This window comes from Megascapheus bottae, chromosome 1 (assembly GCF_031878675.1).
Source record: "Megascapheus bottae isolate mThoBot1 chromosome 1, mThoBot2.hap1, whole genome shotgun sequence".
Classification (NCBI taxonomy): Eukaryota; Metazoa; Chordata; class Mammalia; order Rodentia; family Geomyidae; genus Megascapheus; species Megascapheus bottae.
Window position 1 is genome coordinate 9,777,592 of NC_143509.1, and position 21,007 is coordinate 9,798,598.

Consider the following 21,007-nt stretch of genomic DNA (forward strand, 5'->3'; position numbering starts at 1 on the left):
CTCTGGAAATGAGGTTATGTGCAGGGAGGAATTAAAATGACGTCATTCTTTAGAAAATTCACTGAGTCCACAAGAATGAATGCAAGAAAGCTGGTACATGTTAGGTGGTGTGAGAGGGACAAGAGGAGAGACCTAGTTTAAAGAAGAGAGTAAGGGGAGGAAGGGAATGAGGGAGGGAGGGAGGGAGGGAGTGAGAGAGACAGAGACAGAGACACACACACAGAGAGAGAGGGAGACAGACAGACACACAGAGAGAGACAGAGACAGAGACAGAGAGGGAGACAGACAGAGACAGAGAGAGAGAGAGAGAGAGAGAGAGAGAGAGAGAGAGAGAGAGAGAGAGAGAGAGAGAGAGAGAGAGAGAGAGGAGAAATCAATAAAAATATTCAAAGCACATCCTGTGTAACTCTGAATACTGAGGGGAGAGAGTGAAAGGGCTGACATTGCCTGACATGTACTGCTCTTACAAGTTGACATGGTTAGTGATCAACCCTTTGTACAACTCCTTATTGATAATCAAATTTCAACCTAAAAACTCCAATGTGCATTAGATCCTTTCCCAGATAAATCTCATCTGAATCACTTGCTTCTTTCTCTGCTCCTAACTTTTTAAAGACCCATCCATTTCACTGGGACAAATGACACAACATAAAGCTCAGACTTCTACCCATATTAAGATCAAACTTGAGAACACGTATTCCGATTATGGTAAAAAGTAACTGAAATATGTCTTAATAAAACTCCTCCATTTCAACAAACCTCGACTTTGTCGTTATATTTTAAATTCCCTGTAAACTATTTCCACAACCCTGGAAAACACAGTTGCACTTTGGAAAGTCTTGAAGGTTTACAGCCATGAAATTAGAAAACTAATGTGGCAAGATAGAGAAATTGAAGTCTAGAAATGAAGATGTTAAACATGCTACATAGCTATGTGCTCAAGACAAGGGAACACCAATTCATCAACTGAAATATAATAGATTTAGCATAGAGTTTAAATGCTGTACATCTTTGGAAAGTCCAAAATGCCATCCAACAAAATGAGTATCAGAAAATGGAGTACTGGAAATGTAGAAGGTAGGACAGATGATGGTAGAAGAATGAAGACAAAAGGTGGGATATGTTATTAAAGATTCTATACAAACCCTACAAAATTAAGACAAGTGAAGAAAGGGAAGTTTGGGCTGAATGAAGGAGAATGAAAGTGGTGATATGGATCAAGATGCATTGTGTTCATCAACTGCTCTATTGAGTGGCAACTCCTTTGGACAACTACATTAATGTAATTCAAATATTTATTTTAAAAAAATAGAATATTGAGGATATCATTGAAGTTGGGAGAGTTGTGGAGACAGAACGGATGTCAACAACCAAAATGCATGTACTCACAAACTGCTATGTTGAACTGTAACATCTAGGTACAACAAATTAATATTAATCATCATAATAAAGAAACCAGTGCACAACTACTTAAAATCCTATTCTTTTTTTGCCAGTCCAGGGCCTTGAACTCAGGGCCTGGGCATTGTCCTTGAACATATTTTTCTCAGTGATACTATTCTGCCACTTGAGTCATAGCACAACTTCTGGATTTTTCTGTATATGTGATTCCAGGGAATCGAATCTAGCGCTCTGTGCATACTAGGCAGGCACGCTACTCTAGGCCACACTTCTGGCCACATGACATGGATTTTTTTTCATGATCCTGTCAGACCTATGTTGGAGATGTCCAGAGAATTGGCCTGTTAATGCGCACAGTTTGGTTAATTGTGAGCTGTGGGTATTAATTCTCCAAGGCCCTATAGAAGTCAAGGATGATCCTTCCCTCTCCTGTCTCCAGGACACTGGTCCTATATCTGTCTCCTCATCACCACCATCTCTGCTCCTTCTGTGTCTTCATCTCTTTCCTGAGGACAGAGTCTGGACTTGTGCTGGGTACCAGATCTGGGGTCCTCCGATCTGTCACTTTGGTCTTCGCTGAAGAGAGAAGCAGCTTAAACAACTGAGTGGGGCAGGATGGGTGGTGAAGGACTTTCAGGAATGTCTTCTCTGCAGCATGAGGACAGGTAGGATGGTTTGGGCATCACAGGGGGTGAGGATGCCTTTGTAAAACCCTAACCATATGGATACTGGAAAGTTTAGACCTCAGTGAACTTGCAGGTAGGGGTTGAAGTTTAGGTGTACCAGTATACGTGATGGAGAATTCATTACCTATTGTGCTTTCCATTCTCATTTGTGGGCCACCAAATGTAGCAGCATATAAATGGTTCAAAATACTTTCCTAAGTTCCTGGAGGTCCTTTCATTTCGCCTCCTCCTAACTTCCTGCTCTTTGCTAGTTAATTGAAAACAAGAGTTTCTCAGAATCCCTGCCACCGACTGACTTCCACCTTTGAATCTCAGACCTCAGCCTCTGGAATAGTTAGAAGTGTGAGCCACCTGCCCCTGGAACACTGTATATTTTTACGGAGCAGGCTGTTTCAGCTTCCTCCTATTCATGTGGTTGAACTACAGCTTACTTGATGGGAGGAGTTGTTCCATCAGAATCCTTTCCTTTACTCAATTTGTATGTGCATTGATACACATGATCGAAAGTGTATTCAAATATTGAGATACTTGAGATCTAATATCCGTGTTTTAGAAAAGAATAAATGTCCTTTATTTCACGGAGCCTAACTTATTTCATTCAATACCACATTTCCAGGCCTATCCATTTCCCTACCATGCCATAATACCAGAAGAGTCAAGTGCAGAGGAACCAGAAGTAGATTCCTGCCTTCCTGCTGTCACAGTCAAGATGAATAAGGAGTGACTGTTCATGGGATTGGATTTTCCTTTCAGTGGGATACAAATATTCACTGCACTAATGGATGGAAACCTGCACTGACTGCTCTAGTGGCTTGGCCTATTACTGGCCCTACCTCCGGGGAATCTTCCAGAAATCCTCCAGCCCAGTTTTCAACCCAGAATCTCAATCTACACATGAAAGTCCACATTCCCACCTCTCTGTGGATGAAATTCCTAGACCCTAGGACAGGGAACTGGATCCAAAAATAGGCTCCTAGGCAGAGATGTGCATCATAAATGTGTAAAACTCTTGGATCCATTCTCCTGTCCTGGATTCTGCTCCCCTGACATGACACAAGGGTGTGTTGTACTGTCAGGGGTTCTTGCTCTAGCCAGCCTTTTTGTTCTTGGCTTTCTAACACAGCTGTGTGTCACTGGGGCATGCATGTAGACCAAAGCCTGAGGAAAAGGCATCACAGAGAGGGAACTATAGAAGTAAAGGAGTGCCATAATTCACAAACACTCACTAGTATACTGTATTGCATAGGTGGTGCAAAATTCAAACTTGTAAATTCTTGAATTACAAATATTTAGAGCTGTTAATTCCGTGATAAGGTTTTGTTTTCTATCAAGATGTATTTGTTTCTGAGCAGTTGTGCAGGTGATAAAAAAGCACAAAATCTAACCTATGTTACTCATTTTCTTCTCCTGAGAATCTCAGAGGATCCAAAAGTACAACCCATGCTCTTTGTGCTTTTCCTGTCCATGTACCTGATCACAGTGCTCGGAAATCTGCTCATCATCCTGGCTGTCAGCTCTGACCCCCACCTCCACACCCCAATGTACTTCTTCCTCTCCATCCTGTCCTTAGATGACATCTGCTTCATCTCTACCACCATCCCCAAGATGCTGGTGAATCTGCAGAGTCGCAGCAGATCCATCTCCTGTGCAGGCTGCCTCACACAGATGTGTCTCTTCACTGTTTTTGGCTGTATGGATTTTATGCTTCTTACTGCCATGGCCTTTGACCGCTTTGTGGCCATCTGTCACCCCCTGAATTACCCTCTCATCATGAATCCTTGTCTCTGTGTCTCCTTGATTCTGCTGTCATTTGTCACCAGCTTCTTGGATGGACAGCTGCACGTGTGGATGGCATTACAGATGACCAATTTCAAAAAACTGGAAATCCCAGATTTCTTTTGTGACCCTTCTCAATTCCTGGATCTTTCCTATAAAGGCACACTCACAAATGCTATCTTCAAATATGTTGTTGCTATCATATATGGATTTCCTACAATCTTTGGAATTCTTTTCTCTTATTATAAAATTATTTCTTCAGTGCTGAGAATTCCATCATCAGGAGGGAAGTACAAAGCCTTCTCCACCTGTGTATCTCACCTGTCAGTGGTGTGTTTATTCTTTGGGACAGGATTGGCAGCTTATATTGGATCAGCTGTGTCACATTCTACCAGGGTCAGTGCTGTGTCTTCAGTGATGTATACAGTGGTCACTCCTTTCCTGAACCCCTTCATCTACAGCCTGAGGAATAGGGAACTCAAAAATGTCCTGATCAAGATGTTCAAACCAGAACTTGAGACCAGGAGGTAGGAAATCCATATGGTTTTGCGGAAGGAAGAAAATTTAACACTCATTCATGTAAATCATACCTGTCTGTACTCATTCTTTTTATTTGTCTCCTGTCATTAGTATAATTGATGACCCTGGAGCACTAGAGAAAATTACTGGCTAAGTCATAGATAATCATGAGGAAAGGATTCATTTAGTTTTCAATTCATAAAATTTTACCTTGTAAAGATGACACATGTCTGGATAAGATAACCCAACTGAATTTTACAGTGGTTGAAGTGTGAAGTTTCTATCATGGATATTTTACCCCAATAAAAGTGGAGATAAACAGATGTATGACCAGCTCTTTTGTTTTTAAGTATTTTATACATAGGCTCCAGGTATTTTTCTTTGTGGGTCAAAATGTTTAACTCAGCCTGAGCGTTGTTCCTGACCTCTTCAGATTAAGGCCACTGCCCACCATTGACCAAAGCCCCACTTGCAATTTTCAAGAGGTAAATCGGAGATAAGAGTCTCAAGTCCCTTTGTGCCCAGGCTGGGTTTGGACCTTGATCCACAGAACTATGCTGTCCTTGAGTAGCTGGCTTGAGCCACCCCATCAGCTAGAATCTAGTGCTTGTTAAAGAACAGGTCTGGCCAGATGCCCAGATCTCAGGGCTGACCCTCTAGTTGCTGACTAATAAAAGTAAGGTGGGTGTTATTTTTTTGGTTTCCTTGTTTCTTTGTTTGTTTATTTGAAGTAGTGCTGGTGCTTGAACTCAGGGTCTGGACACTGTCCCTGAGATATTTTGCTCAAGGCTATTGTTCTACTGGCTCTGTGTCCGTGTGTGTGTGTGTGTGTGTGTGTGTGTGTAATTGGAGATAAAATTCTGATGTACTTCCCAGTCCTGGATGGCTTTGAAACTGAAAGACTAGGATTCTGGGTTTGAAGCACAGGCACACTGCTATAAGTGTTTTTTATCAGAGAAACCAATAAATGAATAGTACTTGTGATTTTGTAAGAAAATGAATACATAAGCTATTTTACATTTACATTGCAGAAAGTTTATTGATTTAGAGAATATTGTTGATACAAATCAAATGATGTAAGATTAATAATGTAAATATTTATGGCTCATCATGTATTTTTTTAATTATGGGGATATGAATATGTGCTGATATCACTTGTGTGCTTGGCTGTCCGCATATACTTAATTGAAACAGTTTTAGAAAAGTTTTTATTTTACAGAAGTCACTGATGATAGTTAAAGAGTCTGTAATTTAATGACCTGACTAAGCTACTTTCTCTCTTTATCACTTTTTTATCTTAAGTTCCTTGTAGAAACACATTTTATATTAACATGTCCCCGTACTTGTACAATGTATGTTCATCTGAGTTATCTCTTCCATCATTTGCCTCCTCAACCTGCCTTTTCACCAATAGGCACATTATCATCCATATTAAATTTTACACACATGAACAGTGAGTATTTCATCTGCATTCTCATATGCCTCCTTGTTTCCATTTATTCCAGTATCTCCTAATGGAACCCCACTCAAGATCCTGATATTCAGGATATTTCTGTTGTTAAATTGTCTGGGCTTAAAACTTGGAATTGCATTCCTGCAAATGCTGTAATAAGCCATATTGTTTTCCAGTCCTTGGGATTGAACACAGAGTCTGGACACTGTCCTTGGGTTTTCTCAAGGCTAGAGTTCAAGGCCACTCTGGCCACAGCACAACTTCCAGACTTTTCTATGTATGTAGTACCCAGGAATCCAACCCAGATCTTTGTGAAGACTAGGCAAAGAGTCCACCACCAGGCCAAACTTTTGGCCCCAATTAGCCATATTTTAGATGTCATCAAGGCATAGAACTTTGAAGATTTGTTTTCCAGAGGACAAGGCTAAAATCTATTGTTTGGGACATTCTTTTTTTCCCTCTCATCGATGTTAGTGAGTTCACTGGGATTTTTAAGTGTTTCTTACTATAAGTTCTTCAAATCAGGGTCCATGATTTTAGGAGAGCCTGTCATCAGCCTGCCTTCTGGCATCACATCAAAATCTCTAACCAGATATGACACTACAGCTGGAAATCCTCCATGTCCACCTACAGAATTCATTCTGTGAGATTATTTTTTCTTTTCTTTATTTTTTTGTATCAGCCCTGGTTCTTGCCCTAAAGGCAGGGGAACTGTCCTTGGGTTTTTCCTCAAAGCTAGTGCTCTACCACTTGAGACACAGCCACTTCCTCCTTTTGCCCTCAATGTGCTATCAAAGAATCAAACCCAGACCTTTGTGCATGCTAGGCAAGTACTCTACCACTAGGCAAGCTCTCTGCCCTACATAATCCATTTTGAAGAGAGAAAGCTGAGTTTTTTTTATCAGCTGTGGAGATTAAACTTGGGGCCTGTGCACTGTCCCTAAGCCTCTTGTGCTCAAGAATAGTGCTCTAACACTTGAGCCATTTAGGTTGAGGAATCTTGGAAAAAAGTTTTGTTTTCTTAAAGTATAGTTTGTTCTGGGTGCCTATGGCTCACACCTGTGGTCCTACCTACACATGGCACTAGATCTGAGGATCACAGTTCAAAGCCAATGGAGGCAACAAAGCCCATGAGAATCTTATCTCCAATTAACCATTAAAGAGCCAAAAGTAGAGGTGTGACTCAAGTGGGAGAAAGAGAAGTAAAAATCTCAGTGAAGTTCCCAGATGTTGAATATAAGTCCTTGAGCTATCAAACGTACTGGAAGAAAAAAAGAAAGAAAGAAAGAAAGAAAGAAAGAAAGAAAGAAAGAAAGAAAGAAAGAAAGAAAGAAAGAAAGAAAGGGACAGAGGGAGGGAGGGAAGGAACCAGGATGGGAGTTACAACACTATGGAATGATGAAGACATCTCCTGGGAGATAGAAGGCTCAGCATAATATTTTCAAGTGCTAAAATATCTGTATGAAATTAAGGGTGAGAAACCAATTGTCTATGTTACCCAGAATGTTTTCAAGGATCATATCTTCAGAAATGTCATTATTTCTTTATAATAAAAGAAAGTATGCATAGATTAGATGAGATTGAATTTCAGCAACAAGGATGACTGCTGCGAATTATTCTCCAGTGGTCTTTGAAGAGGAGCCTCTATTGTTCTGTGATCAGAAAATACTGCATATAATTTTCTTTTTCTTTCCTTCTTTCTCTCTCTTTTTCTTTCTTTATTCGTTGTTGGGTTTTTTGGATAGTCCTGGGGTTTGAACTCAGGGCCTTGGCTCTCCTGAGCCTCTCTGTTCTCAAGGCTAGCAATCTACCTCTTGGAGCCATAGTGCCAATTGCAGATTCTTTTGTGTATGTGGTACAGAGGCATTCAATCTAGGGCTTCCTACTTTCTAGGCAAGCGCTCTACCACTAAGCCATATTCCCAGCCCCTTCTATTCTAATGTAGGTGAGAGTCTAACATGAGTACTTAGAATTTGATTGAAATGAGGAATGTGGAAGAGAGTACCATGTTCCCTATATACATATATATGGATAGTAGGTGACTGTGCACATATATATTGCCAAACAATGGACTATACAGGGGAGCATATCAATGATGTGATTCTTTTGTGCCATGAACTTATTGACTAACCTAAAATAATATGGAGCAGCTTGTACTTGAAGTGTTGGGGGGGGATTAAACCAAGAGCAAGTGTGTAAATGAATGAAGATGCACGGGTGAGGGAGAAAACATTCATGATATTCAGTAAGTAGATTCAATATTATCCAACATGTGTGAAAATGAAAGTAGGACAATCTAGAGATGAGTAGGGTTGAGAGAGATATGGGGGGAATGATGAAAGGGGTGACACAGACCAAAATACATAAAGTGACATACTAAGTCGTGAAAACTTTTACATCAACTTGAAGACAATACAACTATTTCTTGAAAGGAGTGGGGGTATTTCAGTGCTCACTTGTATGCTGAATTACTTAATCAAAAAAACTTAAAAACCTCTATCTAAGATCTGTCCATATGCTCAGAAGTTACCATTACAGGTATGAGCCTCTGTCTCCAGGTTAATAAAAGTTGGGCCATATGTTGGGGTGGAGAGATATTTATTTGTTCGTGCCAGGCCTCAGAACTTGCTGCTATCCACGAATTTGTTGCCTCAACATTAGTGACCTATCATTAGATACACCCCACTTCTGACTCTGTGTGTGTGTATATGTGCGTTCACATGTGTGTGTGTAGGTGTGTGCACGCGTGTGTGTGTTTAGTTGGAAATAAGAGTGTTATGGGATTCCCAGCTGGGGCTGGCCACAAAACACAAATCGTGAGTTTTCTTCCTTGTGAGCAGCTAGGATAGCACCCATGTTCCAACAATGCCTGGCTCTAAGTGTTTTGGGTCATGAAAAAAATAATAAATGACTTTCCTTGCTATTTTACCCAGGAAAATGTTAAATAAACTCTCTCACATAACAGAAGGTTCACTGCATGTACAAATATGGTTGAAACAAATGAAATGGCGTAAAATAAATCATATGAAAAGTGTGTCTCATGGTTTATTGTTTTTTAATTATGGGGAGGCTCTGTGTGTCCTGATGTCAATTATGGAATCTGCTATAGCATACAACCACTTGCATTTAACTGATATTTCTAAATAAAATTTTGCATTTCACATGAGTCATTGATGAGAGTTAAATATAAGTTACATTCTGTTTTTAACATTTGTTGTGCCGGTCTTTGTGGTTGTACTCAGATATTAGACACTGCCCATGAGCTTTGTGGCTCAAGTCCAGTGCTCCAGTCCTTGAGCCACAGTTCCACTTCCAGCCATTGCTGAGTAGTCTATTGGAGATCAGAATCTCACAGTCTTTTCTGCCCAGGCTGGCTTAAAAACCTGATCTTCCACTCACAGCATCCTGAGTAGCTAGGATCACAGATGTGAGCCACAGTGCAGCCTCGTTTTGGGAATTACTTCACTTGTTTGTAGACAGAATTTTCCATTTAAGACATTCAGGTACATGTACAATGAATCATATAAACAGTCTCCCCTTCCATCATTCTTCCTCTCCCCTCCCCCAACTGCCACATTAATATCCATATTTCCTCTTATACTTACACATTGAGTATGGTGACAAAATTCTCCCACTGGCTGTTCACTGATTCCATGTCATCCATTTCTTCCTGCTAGTCTCCCATTCAAGACATTGATATTCTAGGTATTTCCTTTATGAATTGTCTGGGTACTGTCTAAATGGTTTGCAACACGGAATTGCCTTTGTGTATGGCCTATAATTAGTCATATTTTTCATCTTGTCATCTATGCATAAACTAGAACAGCTTTGTTTACCAAAGAACATGCATCAAAGCTATTCTTTTAGGCAGTTTTTTCTCTACCCCCTCATCCATGTTAGTGGGTCCCTAGAGATGATTTCTTTGGCACCACTTTGGGAAATTATGAGCTCTATGAATTGTGCATTCACAATCATGGAACAGCCTATTACAAGCCAGTCCCCTGACATCTCCCTAAATATCTCCAATGCAATATTAGTCCCAGTTGGAAATTCTCCGTGTTGCCCTATTTGTTGTCAACTGTGAGGATTGAGCCTGAGGTTCTAAACAACTTCAGGCATAGGACAATCTTTTCATCTGTACTTCATGGACATGACCCAACAGAGAAACAACGCAACCAAGTGTGTAATGAGTGCACCACACTATTCATACAAGCGGGTTTCTCTTAGCTCTTAGAGTTTTCCTTCTTGTCTCAAAATACAGTCAAATGTTTTGTGTCTTAAATGAAGAGCAAAACAACTGAAAAGACTGCTTCTATATAATGAAGACAAACCAGTACTTCGGCATCCTATTAGAGGAGTCCAAGGAATTGCAGTAGTGAAGAAAGTAAAAGTTATTACTTTGTTCTGCCGAAGGTTACATTAGTCTTACCTAAGATCTCTTACAGTTTTCCTGTAGTCTACCTTGTTATCTAATAGAATATGACTGGACACACGATTCTTATGGAAGTGGTGATGGATGGTTAGATTAAAAACAGTGTGAATTTGACTTTCTATTTGTCTATTGTCACAGAATATTAAATACTGGAATGTGGTTTGTGAAAGGCCTTGTTAGGCCCCCAGTGAGAATCTGGGCATCTGTCTCACTTCTCTTTGTCTTCCAGGAAGAGAATAACAGTTTCTTGTTTAGGGGATGATTGACTGATTACAAAACAGTGCTGAAGGGATCACAGCTAGTAACCAGTATAGGAAGTGCAATAGGTCAGACAGATGATCAACCAACTTTGTCTGCAGCTCAGGAATCCCTTGCTACTTTCAGAAAATTCCTGAATTCCTAAAATTAGTTTAGAAATAATCAGATATCATATCAGGTCTTGATTAATTTATATGTAGGAGACAGGAGAATTTGTTTTGTTAAATACAATTCAGTCCCAGTCCTGGTGTCTCATACCTGGAATCCTTGCTACTTAAGAGGCTGAGTTCTGTGGATAGAGATTCAAATCCAGCATGGTCAGCAAAACCTGCAAGCTCACATCTCCAGTTATCTACCAAGAAGCCAAAAGTGGAGTTTATTACTCAAGTGGTTGAACTCTCCTTTATGCAGGAAAGCCTCAAGGCCAGTTCGCAGGCCCAGAGTCAAAATCTTAGGACACACACACACACACACACACACACACACACACACACACACAGGAACGCACACACATACAAAGAGTGAGAGGGGGAGACACAAAGAGAGAGACAGAGACAGGCACAGAGAGAGACACCCAGAGAGACAGAGAGAGACAGAGAGAAATGAGGGAGAGAGGGAGGGAGGAAAGGAGGGAAAGAAAGATGGAAATAAGAAAAAAAAGCAAGGATAAAGAAATGTCCTGGGGGACTGCAGGCACTGTAGAGGTTTTCTTAGTCCTGGGCTTTCTATATGAAATTGATTTAGATCGTGAAGTTCTGTATATTTTACAAAGTGTATGAAAGTCAGATATCCTGAATTTTTTTTACCATGGCAGTATTCAGTATTTTAGTATCATAAAGTGAAGCATGTAGGAATGCTTCTTTACAGATTGGATGAAAATGAATTTCACAGATTTAAAAAATCACTGCTTGAACTAGCCTGTCATAAAGAATAAACTGTATTTCCTGTGATCAGAAAACATTGCTTATAATGTCCTAACAGAGTTGAGTATTTAAAATGAATACATGAAAGGGATGATTGGGTTTGCGAGAACTGAAAAGTGTGGGACAGTATGTCAGTATCAACTAGGCATATTTGAGTTCAAAATGATTGTGGAATTCTGACCTCTTCATTTTGTATTGCTCTCTCTTTATATCGAAGGTCTCCAATTGATGCAGAGGTGTGTAATCTAAGACACATCTCAGACTTTTATCTCCTGGGACTCTCAGATGACCATGAGTTACAACCCATGTTCTTTTTTTTATTGTAATTAGTAAAAGGGTTACATGATATTTGCCAGATAGAAGGTGCATTAATTCACATACATTGATACCCTTTCACATGTCTTGGTACCCGTTTCCCTCCCCCCCCCCAACACCCCCCATCCGTCTTGGTTTTCCCCCATTCCCTATCAAATTTCAAATATCCAAATACAAATAAATTCAATATATCAGATAACAAAGTGAGATACTATACCAATATGAGATAACCAAGGGACAGCAAAGGAGATGAGAGACAACATACTACATTAAGGACAACAATCATTCATTAGATGGCTTTTGTTTCACTTACTGGAGGTCCTTTCAATTAGCTTCACATTATATGTCCTTATGTATCAAGATTTTGCTCTATTGCAAATATCTGCTAGTACAGCCCAAGGTTTCTACTGATTATGACGAATGAGGGAACCATTGAGCCTAAGTTCCTTTGAGTCTGGCTTACTTCACTTAACATGATTTTTTCTAAGTCTTTCCATTTCCTAACAAATGGGGCAATGTCATTCTTTCTGACAGCAGCATAGAATTCCATTGTGTACAAATACCACAACTTGTTGATCCACTCATCAACTGAGGGACATCTAGGTTGGTTCCATATCTTTGCTATGGTGAATAGTGCTGCAAGGAACATTGTTGTGCTAGTGGGTTTAGTATGTCCTTGTTTCTGGGTGATTGGGTAAATGCCGAGTAGTGGAATTGCTGGGTCATAGGGGAGTTCTATGTTTAGCCTTTTCAGGCACTGCCACACTGCTTTCCATAGTGGTTGAATGAGTTTGCATTCACACCAACAGTGTAGTAGTGATCCCTCCTGGCCACATCCCCTCCAGCATCTGTTGTCATTCGTTTTCCTGATCCTGGCCATTCTAGCTGGAGTGAGGTGGAATCTTAGAGTTGTTTTGATTTGCATTTCTTTTATGACCAGAGATGTGGAGCATTACTTCATGTGTCTATAGGCCATTTTTGTTTCTTCTTCAGAGAAGACTCTCTTTAAGTCTTTGGCCCATTTTTTAATGGGATGGTTGTTACTTTGGAGGTTAGTTTTGGAGTGATTCAATTTTTTGAGTTGTTGATATATTTTAGATATGAGGCCTTTGTCTGGTGTTTGGTTGGTGAAGATCTTCTCCCACTCTGTAGGCTTCCTGATTAGTTTACTAGCTATGTCCTTTGCCATACAAAAGCTCTGCCGTTTAATGCAGTCCCACTTATCCAGCCTTTCTCGGATTTGTTGTGATTCTTGGTCTTTATTAAGAAAGTTTCGACCTGTGCCAAGGAGGCCTATTGTATCTCCTCTTCCTTCCTGTAGAGTTTTCAGTGTGTCAGCTTTTACCTCCAGGTCTTTGATCCATTTGGAGTTAATTCTAGTGCAAGGTGACAAACAAGGATCCAGCTTTAGTTTTCTGCAGGTGCTTAACCAGTTCTGCCAGCACAACTTTTTGAAGAGGCTGTCTTTCTTCCGTTCTATTTTTTTGGCTCCCTTGTCAAAGATTAGGTGGCCATAGGTCTGTGGTTCAATATCTGGGTCCTCAGTTCTATTCCATTGGTCTTCAGGCCTGTTCCTGTGCCAGTACCAAGCTGTTCTGAGAATTATAGCTCTGTAATAGAGTCTAAAGTTTGGAATTGAAATTCCTCCAGCGCTGTTCTTTCTGCTAAGAAGTGTTTTTGCTATACGGGGTCTTTTATTATTCCATATGAAATTTCGGATTGCCTCTTCTATTTCTTTAAAGAATGCCATTGGGATGTTGATGGGTATTTCATTGAATTTGTAGATAGCTCTTGGCAAGATTGTCATTTTCACAATGTTGATTCTTCCAATCCAGGAGCATGGGAGGTTTTTCCATTTCCTTAGTTCTGCTTTAATTTCCTTTTTTAGGGTTTTAAAGTTTTCATCAAAAAGGTCCTTTACATTCTTAGTTAAGCTAATTCCTAGGTATTTTATTTTCTTTGAGGCTATTGTGAAAGGAGTTGCTTTCCTGATTATTGCCTCGTTCCGCTCACTGTTGGCGTAAAGGAAGGCAGTTGATTTTTGAGGGTTGATTTTATAGCCTGCTACTCTTCCAAAGTTTTGAATCAGCTCAAGGAGCTTGGGAGTAGAGTCTATAGGATTCTTTAAATACAGAATCATGTCATCTGCAAAGAGGGATAGTTTTATTTCCTCTTTCCCTACTTGGATCCCCTTTATGCTTGCTTCTTGCCTTATTGCACTGGCTAGGAATTCTAGTACTATGTTAAAGAGGAGTGGAGAGAGTGGGCATCCTTGTCTCGTTCCTGATTTTAGAGGGAATGGCTTTAGTTTTTCACCATTAAGTGTAATGCTAGCAGTAGGTTTCTCATACACAGCCTTTATTACATTGAGGAATTTTCCATGGATTCCTAGTTTCTCCAGAGCTTTTAACATAAAGGGGTGTTGGATCTTGTCAAATGCCTTTTCCGCGTCTATTGAGACAATCATGTGATTTTTGTCCTTGCTCCTGTTGATGTGTTGAATTATATTGATTGATTTGCGTATGTTGAACCAGCTTTGCCTTCCTGTGATGAATCCAATTTGATCATAGTGTATAATTTTTTTGATGAGTTTTTGTAGACGATTGGCCAGTATTTTGTTGAGAAGTTTTGCATCGATGTTCATCAAAGATATAGGTCTATAGTTCTCTTTCTTTGATGAATCTCTGTCTGGTTTGGGGATGAGGCTTATACTGGCTTCATAGAATGAGTTTGGTAAGGAACCTTCATTTTCAATTTCGTTGAAGAGCTTGAAGAGTATTGGTGTGAGCTCTGCTTTGAAGACCTTATAGAATTCAGCTGTGAATCCATCTGGCCCTGGGCTTTTCTTAGGTTGAAGTTATCTAATTGCCATTTCCATTTCAGAGCTTGAAATAGGCCTGTTGAGTTGGCTTAGTTCTTCTTGGTTCAGTGCGCGTATGGTAATATTGGCTAGGAATTCATTCATTACATCTAGATTCTCAAATTTGTTGGCATAAAGGTTTGAGAAGTATTCCCTCATGATATTCTGGATCTTGGTAATTTCTGTCGTGATATTACCATTTTCATCTGCGATTTTGTTTATTTCGATATGCTCTCTTCTTTTTTTGGTAAGATTTGCTAAGGGCTTGTCAATTTTGTTAATTCTTTCAAAGAACCAACTCCTTGTTTTGTTGATTCTTTCTATAGTTTTTTTGGATTCGAAATCATTTAATTCTGCTGTGATTTCAATAATTTGCTTTCTTCTACTGGGATTAGGGTTGGTTTGTTGCACTTTTTCCAGGAGCTTAAGGTGAGACATTAACTTCTTGGTTTGCAATTTTTCCAACTTGTTGTTGTAGGCACTCAGCGCTATAAATTTTCCTCTGAGTACTGCCTTTGCTGTGTCCTCAAGGAGTTGGTATTTTGTGTGCTCCTTACTTTTAAATTTCATAAACTGTTGGATTTCTGTTCTGATCTCTTCGATGACCCATGGGTGATTCAACAATGTGTTGTTCAGTCTCCAAGAGTTACAGGGTTTTCGTTGGTGGAGATGTGTGTTCAGTTTCAGTTTGATGCCTTTGTGGTCTGAGAGTGTGCATGGAATAATTTCAGTGTTTCTGAATCTCTCCAGGTTTGTTTTATGGCCTATGATGTGATCTATTTTGGAAAATGTTCCATGTGCTGCTGAGAAAAACGTATATTGTGTTGTTGCTGGGTGGAATATTCTGCAGATGTCTGTTAGATCTAGTTGATCTATGTAGTTGTTCAGTTCTAAGATTTCTCTGTTGAGTTTTTGCCTTGTTGATCTGTCCATAGGTGAAAGTGGTGTGTTAAAGTCACCGACAATCACTGTATTTCGATCTATGTACGGTTTCAGTGTAAGTAAAGTTTGCTTGATGAAGTTTGGAGCTCCGGGATTGGGTGTGTACATATTTAGGATCGTCATGTCTTCCTTTAGGAAAGATCCCTTTAGTAGTATGTAGTAACCTTCTTTGTCTTTTCTTACTAATTTTGGTTTGATGTCTATTTTATCTGATATGAGGATGGCAACTCCAGCCTTTTTATGGGGGCCGTTAGCTTGATAGAGTTTATTCCAACCTCTCACTTTCAAAAGATGTTTGTTTTTTGGGGTAAGATGTGACTCTTGAAGACAGCAGAACGATGGCTCTTGCTTTTTGATCCAACTAGATAGCCTATGCCGTTTAATTGGATAGTTGAGTCCATTGATATTGAGAGTTAGGATTGAGAGATATTTATTAGGTCCTACCATTTTTAAAAGCTTTTATTTGGGCCTGTGTCTTGACAGTTGTTGTGGTCCTTAGGTGGTATGCTGTTTAGGTGCCATTTCTTTCCCTATATTGCATTTATTTTGGTTTTCTATGTATAGAACTTCTTTCAGAATTCCCTGTAGTGTTGGTTTTGTTGCGACATATTGTTGCAGCTTTTCCCTCGAATGGAATGTTTTTATTGTTCCCTCAGTTATGAACGAGAGCTTAGCTGGGTACAGTATTCTTGGTTGGTAGTTATTTGACTTAAGGGCATGACATATATGCTTCTAGTCACTTCTTGCTTTCATGGTCTCTGCTGAGTAATCTGGGGTTATTCTGATTGGTTTTCCTTTATAGGTTACTGAACCCTTTTCCCTGGCTGCCTTTAGGATCCTTTTTTTGGTTTCTACTGATCCAGTTCGGATTACGATGTGGCGGTGAGATGTTCTTTTCTGGTCAGGTCTGTTTGGGGTTCTAAAAGCTTCTTGTATCTGGATGGATCTGCCCTTCTGGATATTTGGGAAATTCTCTGAGATGATTCCTTGAAGTATATTTCCAATACCATTGACCTCTTTCTCCAGACCCTCCTCAATACCAATTAGCCTTAAATTAGGCTTCCTAATTGTATCTTGGAACTCCTGAAGCGCTCTCTCATTTTTCCTAGATTTGGATTGACTCATTTTCTGTTCTTTCTGTATAATAAGTAAATTATCTTCAGCCCCGGAAATTCTCTCCTCTGCATTGTCTAACCTGCTATCAAAGCTATCTACTTTATTTTTCATCTCCCTTGCTACTAATTGCTCATTTTTGATGCCTTGCATCTCTTCTTTTAGATCATGTATGGATTTCTTTAGCTCCTTGATTTCCATTAGCTCAGTAGCTTTATTCTCTTTGAACATTTGCTCGAGTTCGGTCACCTTTTTATTTGTGGATTCTATGAATTCATCCATCTTTCTTTGAACAGCCTTTATTATGGCCTCCTTTATGGCTTCTTCTTTTTTACTTATCACCTTGTTTATGGTTTCCTCTTGTTCAGCTATGGCTTCCTCCCTTTCCTCTTTCTTTATATTTTCACCTTTATCATTAATGATTTTATCAATTGCATTTGTACAGCACTTGGAAGACTCTCCTCTAGGTTTGCCAGTGACTGTTCCATTAGCTGTTTACATTGGGTGGGGGAGGTGGGAGATGTTGTTTCTTGATTTGACATTTTTCTTGAGTTTCTTGTTCTGCCCATTTGAAAATGGGAGCAAGATTAATACTAAGCACGATTATAGTTTTTCAGATATAACCAACCTAGACCTCTGTAGCTGGCAGACTCTAGATGTTCAGAAGTTTTGATTGGTGTTATCACTCTTTCCTTTCGTGCAGTTACCGACTAGTCTAATTATTCACTGATAAGCAATTTATATCCAAAACAATAAGCCTCTCAATCCAATCTCTATTGTCTTTAAGTCCCTCTGAGCCTAGAGAATAATTAAACACCTAGATATACAATGTTGCTCAACAGCCATCAAGTGTAGATCCATGCAGTATAAGGGTTGAAAGAGGAGCAGAGGTCCAGAGATAGAAAAATAGAATGAGAGAGGTCAGGGGGTAAGTAGGTAGAGTATTTGAGTACAAAGTTTGGAAAGTATTAGAATAAAACTTATGAGTTGCTGCGTGACTAGCTCTTAGCCCAACCAGTGGCCTCACAGTGGACCATGGGATGGATCTGTGAGCTTCAGTCTGAGCGCGGTTGGCGGACGTTTTCCTTTGCTGCTTCCAGGGGCGGCCCCATGCCAAGGGTCTGGCGATTGAGAGTTTCAGGAGCTCTCAGCAGGACCAGCAGGAGGCCCCTCTGTTCCCAGGGGCGGGGCTCAGCTGGGGACCTGGGCTCCAAGGGGGGAGCCGTGCCTTTTTGGTTCTCAGAAGGGGAGCTTGGCTGCTGGTCGGCCCTTCAGATCCCTGCTGTGTTTCCACTGCTTTGTCAGAGTCTGTGACTATGGGGGGGGCCCTCGGTGGTGTCTTGCTCAGGATTCCCAGCTGGAGGATGCCCCGCTCGAGAATTGAGGGGGGGCAGATGCAGGCTCCTATTTACCCGCACCCCCTACCCACTGTTGTAAGGCAGGGTGCCACAGCCCTCCACTCTCCAGATCCAGTGGCCTGGGTGAGGAGCCTGGTGGGCGGGTGGGAGCTGGGACAGCTCCGCCTCACCTGGTGGGGTGCTGAGTCTTAGGGTCCACCTGCTTGTCAGTCTCCAGTCACAGGGCTGGGGGTTGAGCCCGTTGGGCGGGTGGGAGTTAGGACAGCTCCGCCTCCCTTGGTGGGGTGCTGGGTCTTATGGGTAGCCCGCCTGTCAATCTCCAGTCAATGGCCTGAGGGAGGGGGCTGTTGAGGGGAAGGACAGGAATCTAAATTCCTTGCCCCCCTGCTCCCGCCAGTCTTTCTTGGGCGGGGTGTTGGGGTCTAAGTTAAATTCTATTGCTTGGCACCCGCTCCGCCTTCCCGATGTGTTTGGGGACGTGCTGTATTACTCACGCCTCTGCGTCCATCTGCGGGTGTTCCACGGTTTTGGGGAGTCTTTCACTCCCCTTGGGTCCCCGCCACCGCCTGTGTTCTGCGTCTGGGTTCTGCTGCTTGCTGTTCTGGTTCTGTGTCTGGGTTCAATGGCCCGGTTCTGTGCTGGTTTCTGCAGCCGTTGGGCTCCCAGCCTGGTGCCCTCCACTGCCGCCGCTTTTCGTGGATTAGAGCCGGTGCCTGCCCCCACTTTCCCCGCGTGGAACCGGCGCCAGCTCAAGCTGCTTTTCGTGGCTTGGTCTGGCTTGGCTTTCCGCGGCTTTGGGCGAGAGGTGGGGGAGGGGTCCTCACGTTCCGAATTCTTTGAGAAAGTTGGATGTGAGCTTTATCTGGATTTCTTTTCCGGTTTGAGTCCTTCTCTGTTGCTTTTTGAGTTTGTTGTTGTGGATTTCTTTAGATAGTTGGCTCGTAGAACTCCCTGGTTCTCTCTTTTTGTCAGAGAAAGCTAGGCAGCGTCCCTATTGTCTCGGCGCCATCTTCCTTCCCCACAACCCATGTTCTTTGGACTCTTTCTATCCATGTACCTGATCACTGTGCTCGGAGATCTGCTCATCACCCTGGCTGCCACTACTGACCCCCACCTCCACACCCCCATGTACTTCTTCCTCTCCAACCTTTAGTTAGCTGACATTGGCTTCACATCCACCACAGTCCCCAAGATGCTGGTGAACATCCAGACTCACAGCAGAGCCATCTCCTATGAGGGCTGCCTCAACCAGATGTCTATTTTTCTCATTTTTACATGTATGGATGTTTTGCTTCTTAATATGATGGCCTATGACCGCTTTCTGGCCATCTGTCACCCCCTGAATTACCCACTCATTATGAACCCTCGTCTCTGCGTCTCCTTGGTTTTGTTGTCATTTGTCGCTAGCTTCTTGGATGGACAGCTGCACGTGTGGATGGCTTTACAGTCGACGAATTTCAAGGAAGTGGAAATTCCAAGTTTCTTCTCTCACCCTTCTCAAGTCCTGGATCTTTCCTGTAAACATTCATTCATAAAAATGTTATTTAAATACATTATTGGTACCATATTCGGTTTCCTTCCTATCTTAGGCATCCTTTTCTCTCTTACTACAAGAGTATTTCTTCCGTGGTGAGAATGTCATCTTCAAGCGGGAAGTACAAATCTTTTTCCACATGTGCTTCTCACCTCTCATTGGTCTGCTTATTCTTTGGGACAGCATTTGGTGTTTACTTTGAGTCAGTTGTGTCACATTCTTCCAAGGGCATCGCCGTGTCCTCAGCAATGTACACAGTGGTCACTCCTCTCCTGAACCCCTTCATCCACAGTCTCAGGAACAGGGACCTCAAAAGTGCCCTGAGCAGTTTGTTCAATCCAGGAACTGAAGCCAGGATGTAGGAAGTTCATTTGTTATGTGGTTTTCACAGAAGCAAGAAACTTCAGCATAGAATCCTATAAATTCTACCTGTCTGAATACCTTATGAGTCTAATTTCATTAGTACAATGCATTAGCATTGGAAAAGATTCTGGCTATGTTAGGATGGATTCCTAAAAGCAGAATATGTCTTTTTGATGTTTAAATTGTTAGTTGGTAAAGAATGATGAATGTCTACAGATGGCAGGCTCAACAAAGAATGATGCAAGGACTGAATCACAAGGTTTGTAATAAGTACATTTTTACCTCAATAACTATTAAACAGACTTTGAATACAGAACGTTGTAAGTGGCAGCCAGTTATCCCATCCTGCCCTTTTAGTCTGAGTTAATTTTAAAATTATAACCTAGTACCTCAAATTTTTCCTCTGATGTCTTTTGTTATTTTAAAGGTGTTATGTAAATGGGCTACCATTACATAAGTCTGGGGAAGAGTCCATTTCAGGATGGACAATGTAATTCCTTCCTTTCCTTTCTCACAGTTTTTCCTTCCCATCATCACCCATGAATTTTTAAATTCAAGTTCAATGTAATATCTAATGAGTTTCACTGCTGCATTTGTTCACCCTCTTCTCTTCTGTGTCCTCTTACATTCCTAAATACAGATAAACAAACAAACAAGGCAAAAGGAAAAGAAAGTAAAAAGAACAATAAAGAAAATGAATCTCTTGTTTCCACTTCCTTCAGTTCATTTTGATAAATATTGTTTTATGTGATCAGGTGCTCACAGGTATTGAGCATTTTTGATTCTCTCTTGAGTGTATCTCACTTTGCTTGAACTCCCTTTGCATGCCTAGTGTTTTGTATAATTTACCAACAATACTTCAGACAAATGCTTAATATCCAGTATCTACAGAGAACTCAAGTAACTAATCCCCTGCAAAACCCAAAAAACCTATCACTAAATGGCCAAGTAATCTGAAGAGAGACTTATACAAATGTAACTATATAGCCAAAAATCTATGATGGGCTATAGACTCTATGGACATAGTATTTTATTACATATATTAATAGGTATCTATGACATACAAAGATGCAG

The 21,007-nt window shown here is 40.9% G+C and overlaps 1 pseudogene; it reads left to right on the forward strand.

The window, feature by feature from the left end:
• Positions 1 to 638: 638 nt before the first annotated feature.
• On the forward strand, positions 639 to 19,932 carry LOC150068334 (putative gustatory receptor PTE01; annotated as a pseudogene).
• Positions 19,933 to 21,007: the final 1,075 nt, after the last annotated feature.